Source organism: Anoplophora glabripennis, unplaced genomic scaffold (genome assembly GCF_000390285.2).
Source record: "Anoplophora glabripennis isolate ALB-LARVAE unplaced genomic scaffold, Agla_2.0 scaffold277, whole genome shotgun sequence".
NCBI lineage: Eukaryota > Metazoa > Arthropoda > Insecta > Coleoptera > Cerambycidae > Anoplophora > Anoplophora glabripennis.
Genome location: NW_019416368.1, coordinates 56,569 through 66,108, shown reverse-complemented (window position 1 = coordinate 66,108; position 9,540 = coordinate 56,569).

Sequence of the window (9,540 nt, the reverse complement as noted above, 5' to 3'; positions counted from 1 at the left end):
TCCTCGTAGCACTGGATATCGTAGTCGCGTTGCAGGGATACGCTCTTTTGTTCCGAAAGTCTTGTAGACGTCTGGTAGAAAACACTGACTCTACTATTAAAAGTGGGTCTCTCGAGGGAGCCCTGAGAAGTAATGATACTTCGTTAAATTTGGAAGTACGCCGCCACAATAACGTACGTACTATTGCTTTGTGCCCGTGGGTCACAAAGAAAATGCCTCGTAGGGGTTTGACGAGAAAGGTTGCCTCGACGAGTGACCGCCTAGAGGTTTGACGAGGAAAGTTGCCTCGGATTTGCAGATCTCGATAGAGTCTGAATGAATAGGACTCGTAGGAATCAAAGTCTTCGTCAGAGGTTCTCAGCCTCGGACGGTATGCAGGTCTCTGGAGGAGCCTGAATGTATTGCTGTTCGATGCAGGGGGCGATCTAAGAGGATCTTCGCCTCAGGTTGGGCTACCTCGGGCGGTACGCAGGTCTCTGGAGGAGCCTGGGGTATCGCTGTGTCGATGCAGAAGGCTATCGCACAGGATCTTCGTCGGAGGTGGTCAGTCTCGGGCGGTATCGCAGGTCTCAAATGGATCCTGGAATTTACCGCTGTTTCGATGCAGGGGCCTATCGAACAGGGTCTTCACCTCAGGCTAGGCTACCTCGGGTGATATGTCTCGTGAAGCGAGTAGTGGTTGTTAGGCACTATAATATCCGCGTCGAGGAATGGTTGCGTCAACGGGAGCCTCGTTAAGCGAGCCTGTGACCTTGAGTTCCAAAAGGTTTTGAGTTTGATGACAGGGTTTTTTCAATCAAACCGTGGAAGATATGTTAAAAGTATATATTGAAAAGAATTAACAGACAATCAGGATCAGATTCACAATTAACATATACAAGTTATTTACCATGAATAAGATTTGTTACAATTCGCTATGTATCGCTTTCTTTGCACCATGTACTCCCACTGTAGAACTGCAAACGCCGGAAGTTGACGTTCGATCGCGTTCCTCAGTTCTCTATACTTTTGGCGGAACGCTCGTGAATCGTCCGCCAAAATTTCCAATAAAAAGTACCATTTACCGCTGTCGACGTCGGATCTCGTTCCCCTCTGGCCTCTCCGGATAGTCGATGTCGGCGTCGGGGATTTTGGAGTTTTCTCCTATTTTGAGAAAACTCTACCCGCCGTCTCGGCTTAGGCTACCGAGCATCGCATCCAACCGCCAGAGCGGTGGGACTCTCGGAAGACGGTCCTTTCGGCCCAAAGACGGGGAAATTGGAAACATCGGTGAAATTTTTCCCGTCTTCGTAAAAGGGCCTACGGAGGTCTTAATACTGGATGGATTTGGTTCTACAGTGGATGGGTGATGCACGGCATGAAGTAGTGCCGTGGTTGGAGGGTTTGGCCGAGATCGCGCGGACACCTTCGGCAGTAGCTATGAAGACGTGAAAACCTATTATGGCTTAGCTGGCCGTTAGTAGTCGCGCGATTCGGCTCGAATTTGGATATAATAACCACCTAGGGATACTCTAGTGTGGTTGGAGGGTTTGGCCGAGATCGAATGAGCGGAACGGCTGAAAACGCGGAAAACGTGAAATCCGCGTTTCCCTATATAACGGCGCTTTGGCTCATCCGATTCGGACGAAAATTTATCAAGATAATGCTAGCGACTTGAGGAGTGCTGCATTAAATTTTGACACCGATCGCTCAATAACTTTTCGAGTTATTGACGATAGCTTCCTTGACTAATTCGAAAGTGTGGTAAAAATTTAGATGCTAGTTTCCAAATATCGCCTCGAAGCGTCCCGGGGTTCGTCTGCAGATTGCGAGAGTCGCGGCAGTGGACACTGCGCGCCGGGATGGCAGACCCAGGCGAGATCGGTCGCGATGCGGGTGACATTGGAAACATCGGTGAATTTGGTGGCCGGTCGACGGCGATTAGTTTCGCAACCGTGGCGGGTTTTCGGTTTGGATTGGAAAGGTAGGCGAATATGAGTGTTCCGCCTCCTTCCCAATTCAACGGTCTCCGGCATATCCGTAGGTACAAGACGACTTCTATGAATATACTGGGTGTTCTGAAATCCTGAAGCTCGCTCGAATGGTGGAATACGACAAAGTACTTTAAACGCCAACTTATTATATACCTACAACTTTAGATTTCATTTTCACAGTCCTGTATATGTTCTCATTTCTTTATCCATTAAAAATAGAAAAACAGCTATAAAATTAATATTTTTCTGGGCCGTTTGAAATGTTGTAGTACATTCTAGACCCCTAACTACTTTTTGTCCTAATTATCGACAAAAAATGAGAATCACGTAATTGTCATATTTAATTCTACCATATGTAGAACTACCCTTATTTATATCGTTGAATAATTAAGTTCAATCAAAAGTGCTATTTGATTAATTAAAAATAAAATAAAGTTGTGGCTTTCAGGAAGACGCAGGAAGACAGCATTTCTATTTTGGTGATTTCCCATTTGGAAGATTTTTTCATCCACTGCTCAACTACGTTTCCCCTTTAAAAAATCCTTGTATTCATTTCTGGGAGAATGGACATACTTTTTGGAAAAGTGAAATAAAAGAAATTCTTTAGGTCAGTTAAGCAAATTAAGAAGAAACAATACAGGCTTCAAGTTAATGAATGTATTACGGATTATTATTAGATAATTTGAGGAAAAACAATTTTAAGTGGCTTTGGTTTAAACCAGTTATTAGTTCAAGAAAGGTATATATTTGAGCACACATATATTTTAGGAACATCACGACTTTCCTCGAAGTGAACAAATTTAAAACATATTTTTTAAATTGCATTTGGAGAACCCTCAATTGCTGTTATTACACGTTGTAATAGCCAAACACAAAACATGTGTTATGCAGCATACCCTCTACATATAAAGATATAATTCACGTACTTAACATCAAATATAGGGTTTTTACATATTTCTCAAAACTTTTCTTACCAAATACAGGTCACGTTGGAGCAAATAACAATAATAGTATACACCAGAGTTGAAAGGCCTAAAATTAGACTGTGTGACTGGGGATTAATAATAATATTAAATATTATAGGCGGGTTCATCTTTAAGGATGTTTTAAGGCACTTTGTTGCACGCAACGCAACTGTTTGTTTCTTCCTCCTCCGACAGCCACATGAACTGATATACTGATACATATCTAGAGATTGAAATTGTGCTAGGTACAAGTGAATATAAAATTCGAAAACATACTACAACAAAATAGAACAATATGTCATTTTATCCCCAGCTGATATATTTCATATACAGTGCGTTCTACTTTCAGCAACACCATTCTCGTAGAACGCGTAGATCAATTTTTAATACACGCGGTGTTCGATAATATTTACCTTACCATATCTAACCTCCATCACTCAAAAAAAACTTCGAAAAATAAGCTGAAATCATACTTTTTTAGACGCAATTAAAATAATCACAGATACAGGCTGGCACTGTAACCATGCATTAATATTATCTACAGGAAAACCTTGACAGTCTTAACCTTTGACGTGAATGTAACGGGCTGCCACTGAATATTGACGAATGTAAAACTTTCAGTTTTTCTCACAAAGAGATCAATTTTCATCATCAATATGCTATAAATAACCTACTTCTTGATAAACCTAATTTTATTTATATTATATTTATTATAAATAAATAATTTTAGAAGTTAAGTTTTGTAATTCGTAATTCTCGGGAATTCTCTAATGTGGACACCAAGATGTTGGTGGAGTATTGTTATGTATAAACTAAAACATATCCTCCTGTTGGTTATTCTTTTGGTTAATCTTTAATGATTCTGCGTAATATGCATAGTGAGAATAGAACCAATGCATTGCATTATTCTCTTTTATATGCAATGTGTCAAAATTTTGCAAATTTGCAGGACAGCATTGATATTTTCATACCACGTTACCTAATATTAAGAAATTATTTTTAGGATAGCTTTGTTTAAATATGTTTTATTGTTTGTTCTGCAGGGTGTCCCTGAAATGGATGAACAACGTTTGACCACAGGTTCCTTGGATGAAAATAAGACTATTCAGCCTAACTTACCTATATGCAAAAGTGCACGCCTACTGAGATATAGCCTTCTAAATATAGAATAGATAACCTAGTTTTTTTCAAATAAGTAGAAAACTACTTTTCTTAGAAACTTCAAATTTGGTAAACATATTTTTCATATACGGGCAAGATGTTCTCTATCTAGTGCCTGTGCGCCACTGGCTATCCCGTAACTTTTTCTGTGTAGGCCAGTGACGTCAGAATTTATATTTTTAAAAATAAGCACTATTTTAGAAGATTTTTTGCTTCTTACAAAATTTTGGTATAGGTAGTTTATGGATTTCGAGTAAAATTGGCATTTAAATATAGGCAAAAATTCCAATTACTAAAAAATAATTTATAACTGCAGTCTCAAAGCAGGGAATAATAATAAAAAATCTTCACATTAAAAAAAACAAAATTAACTACACATTTTTAGTCTTATTGTTAGTATTTTCAAGCAATAAAATAAATAATCAACACTAGTATTTTAAATAAACAATATCAACTAATAATATGAAAAGTCAACATTAACTTTTTAAATATTAATATTTGTAATCACATTAAAGTAACATTACAGTAAATGTTCAAAGTGACTTCCTTATTCTTGAACGCAGGCATTAATTCTTCTTAGAAAATTAAAATCAATTTTGTCCAATAATTGTATACATTACCTCTCATAAAATTAATTTCATTTTGTATTATTTCCCATAATTCGTTTTCTGTACTTTCTGAAAAGCTATAAATTGTGGGCCTTAATGCTCCCCAAAGGAAATAATTACATGGGTTTAGGTCCGGGAATCGAGGTGGCCATTTTAAAGGGGCATTATTTCCTCTACCTATCCACCTGTTAGGATAGTGCTCATCTAAGTATTGTTTTACCGATAAGGAAAAAGGGGGAAGGCTCCATCATGCATGAAAATCGTACTCAGTCGTAGTGTTATCGGTAATCATGCTTCATGCAGATATGGTAATCTCGTTTGGAGAAATTCTAAATAATTTTCTGCGTTCAATGTAGCAGTTAATATGACAGACCAATTAAAATACTACCAATAATACCAGCCCAAACATTAATCTTAAATTCATGTTGAGACCGTCTTTTACTAATTCCATGTGAATTTTCATCATAATAAACATGTTCATTATGTGAATTAATGTTTAATTCCTAACCTAACCTAACCTAACCTAACCTAACCCCTTCTAGTAAAAGCGGTTCGTTTGTAAACAGGATTTTCTTGTGGATATTATCGTCTCTATTTCTGAGTTCCTGAATACTTTGACTGAAAGCAAGACGTAGCGGAGGATCTACTGGTAGATAAAAGTTCTTGAACTGAAGGTAGAATGGATGTAATAACTGGTCTTTTAATACTCTATTAACGGAATTTTTTGAAAGCTACCTCTGCCGCTAAACACCTTGTACTTACTTGCGGAATTCGACTTTTTCCAAAATTTGTTCCTCCAGCTGAATAGTTCTAGCCGTACGTTGTCCACGATTTAATGTTACAGGTAAAAAAACATCCTGTTTACCGAAGGCGTATCTCCACATTATCAAATGTTTTGTGATTTGGAATTCTTCGATTAAGAAATCTTTCAGCATATGTTCGAACACTACCACAACAATTTCCTTCACAGTAACCCAAAACTAGTAACATATCAGTTTGTTCAGCAAAAGTATAAATTGCAGCCATAGTAAAGAAGACATTAAAAAAACAAAGTAAGCTAAAATTAAATGACACCTAGCTTGACACTGAACCTTTTAATTATTGTTCTAAAGTTTCTAAATATGAAATCTGTCTTCACTGGCGTACAAACAAAAAACTTACGGGGTAGTCAGTGGCGCACAGGCACTAGAAAGAGAACATCCTGTACATGTATTCTCACCAAATTCTATATTTACATTGTCCTTATATAAAAAAATATGTGTACCAAATTTGAAGTTTCTAAACAAAACAATTTTCAAATTATTTGAAAAAACTAGGTTATCTGTTCTATATTTCGAAGGCTACATCTCAGTAGGCGTGCACTTTTGTATATAGGAAAGTTAGGCTAAATAGTCTTATTTTCATTCCAAAGAACCTGTGATCAAGCGTTGTCCATCCTTTTCAGGGACACCCTGTATATTGTAGTATTTTCAACGTATTTTCAAATGTTTTTGTTTTTTCTACTGTAATACCTACTAGGTATATTTTTTTGTTTTGACAATTCAAAATACAATTATTAAAATATATAGTTATTTAGAGATTTATAATAATAAAAGAAACAGCAATTTTTTACCAAAGATAAAAATTTAAAACACAATCTTAACATACCAAAAACCAATGTTACTATGTGTTACTTATGGACCATTCAAATTGAGCTCAATTTATGGGTTATGTTCGACACATTACTGAAAAGGTTTAGAAAATAGTTTAAGCAATTTTGAATAGGTGGCGCTTCAAAGCATGGCAGGGTTCAGCTAGTTTTAAATAAATTATGTACGCAGAGCAATTGAAGACTTTGACGACAAAAATTACATTTTTTATTAAAATTGACTTTCCTAATATTCTTTTATTAATACTCTTAATGTAATGGTATCTAGCCTTCGGTCATTGCAACGAAATATACAGGACGTTTATAATTAATTACCAAACTTAAAATTTTAATTGGCGTGGTGAGACGAATTATTCAGAAACTCTTTGAAATTTAAGAAACTTTGAAATGTAAAATGAAGTTGATACGTTAATTTTCACATTCCTCCAATCCCTTTCCTAATATACCTAAAAAAATTTTCTGACCTTACTGATGTATGATTCCTCACTATTAATAATAGGTAATTGATAATTTAATATCTGACATGTCCGAACATAAACCATATTTTATGTTTGGCTATAACACATGCAGTATTTTATCTTGTCCGTGCTAGCTGACCTATAGGTCGACGTTAAATTTAAACCTACCACAAATTTAATCGACTAATACCCTCTTTAATTAAAACGGTAATAAAATATAAATAACTTCCAGTTAATAAGGGTTCAATAGCAAGCGTTACATGCAGGACGCTCAAAAGCAAAAACAGACCCATAAAAAATCTAAATTATAAACCTTAGGATAAAAATTTGTAGGGTTGCGGCTTGCGGCTCCCTAAAAGTAAAAAATATTACAGGTATTGTTTTAATTTTTCATAGAAATTAAAAATTACGGAAACAAGTATACCTCAACCTTACGTAGTCCATATATAAAACTTGCTAGAATTGTGTTGGATACCCCGTAGACTAATGTCTTCAGTGCAACCTATTTTTACCTAGTAGGTACCTGTGATTATTTTATTTGTACCATATTTTTGTTACTGTTTTTAACTGAGTATATCTGCCAAACTGAACTGAAGTTTTTTTAAATAGGTACACTAGGCACAAGGGGGTATAGGGAATATTTAAAAAATCCCAATTTTTTTAGGGATTTTCAAAGAGCTGTAACTTGGAGGGAAATGGTCGTAGAGAGACTAAAAAAAAGGAAACTGAAGTTTCAAGTTTCTAGTTTTGGAATGTGGAGTTTAAATTTTTTTTAGCGTCAGCGGTTTTTGAGTAATCTCATAAGAAAGAAAAGAAAACCAAATTTTTGCTTGTTTTTAAAAAGGTCCATGGACTTCAATAAATTTTCTTGGTAATTTCACCGTAAAGCTCTTTTAGATAGATTACCTTTAATTTGAGCGGTTCTTGAGCCCTGTACGATGATTTGTCGCTAAATTATTGTCAATCAAAGCAAAAACACCATTTTCGACTTTCGCAATCAAAATCTCGGGAAATAATAATGACCGTACTGAAAATCCAAGGAGGGTTTTGAAAACTATAAAGTATTCTCTACAAGGCGTAATTATTGGTTTTTGATAAAAACAGTTTTTTCAAAGTGAAAATGTTGGTTAGAAAAAAGGTAAAAAGTGAGTATTTTGGTATAAGTATAACTTTGCAAGCAATAGACAAACTAAGGATATTAACAGTAACTTCTACCTCACAGTCTTCTAAAGAAACCATGATAGTTTCAAGTCGCTGCGATTTTTTTTCCTCGTACCAGCAATATTTAAATTCGTTGTTTTTGATGAAAATCAATGCAACGAGTAATTTTGCATTTTATTTGTTTTGTTTAGTTGAAAATGGTTTTTAGCAATAATCCATAATTTCTTCACCAAAAAAACGTTAATTATTGCAAAAAACAATGAAAAAATTATTTTGAAAAAACATTTTTTTTCCAAATATTTTTTTAACACGTTTCACAATCATCAAAAAAATGTTGATCGATTTTTTTGACCGTTGCAACTGCCTGTTTAAAATGTCAAAATTCATAAAAAAAAATTATATACGGATCGCTGTATTTCACTCCACAAATCTTGAATTGAGTTCTACAAAGTCTAAATCGTTTACGGTGACATTACCAAAAAAAAAATTATTGAAATCCATAGCCCTTTTTAAAGACAGGCAAAAATTTGGGTAATTTTTTTTCTTTGGTTCTCTTAAGATTACTCAAAAACCGCTGACACTAAATAAAAAATTAAACTCCAAACCCGACAACTAGAAACTTGAAGCTTCAATTTTCTTTATTTTTATTCTCTCTACACCATTTCCCTCGTTGTTACAGCTCTTTGAAAATCTTCCTAACGTTTGGTATTTTTTTAATATCTACTCCTTAATTTTTGTGACTATTGTAATTAGGTCTTTTTGGTACAAGGGGTTATTTCTCTAAAGAAATACTTTTACAATTACCCAATTAAATAAAATTAATAATATTTTGGATGAAAAAGCGCTGATAAGGACCAAAATAAGAATCTTTTACTTAGAAAAACGTACTAAACTACAGGCCGAGTATATATCCCATTTTATCATAATAACAGTTACGTTATTTCAGGGTTAAATGTTAAGGTTAACGTTAACTGTTAACTGTGCACGCTATTGAGGCATTAAGACCATTTTTGGCAGATCCTCAGCAATATACAAGTATCCCGACAGAGTTAAAAGTAAAATTATTACTTACTTTAATTTTATTTTTTCTCAATAGAACTGGTTCTAGATTTTTGCAACAATATTATTTTTAATTTAGGGCTATGTCAAAAGTCAGTTAGTAACTGCTGAAGCAATGACATTTAGCTTCCTAAAAAAAACCGTTCCCCCAGTTATATGCGAACATTCAAATCTATTTGGAAATTATAATAATATAATAATTAATAATTATATTTGAGGAAGATTTACAAAGTTATTTTTTTAACTTAAATAAACAGAAAATTGAAATATTTGTAGGTAAACATTTTAGATACATTTTCTGATAATGTAAATAATTATTTAAACTTGTTAGCAGAACATGGTTTTATTTCATATATCAATAAGCCAACAAGAGTAACCGAACAGACAAAGAGTGCTATTGATCATATATTCATTAGAAAAGACCATAACTTTCATAAAATTCTGATAACTCCAATGATTATACAAACATATTTAACAGACCATTATCCCACCTTTTTATCAATAAAA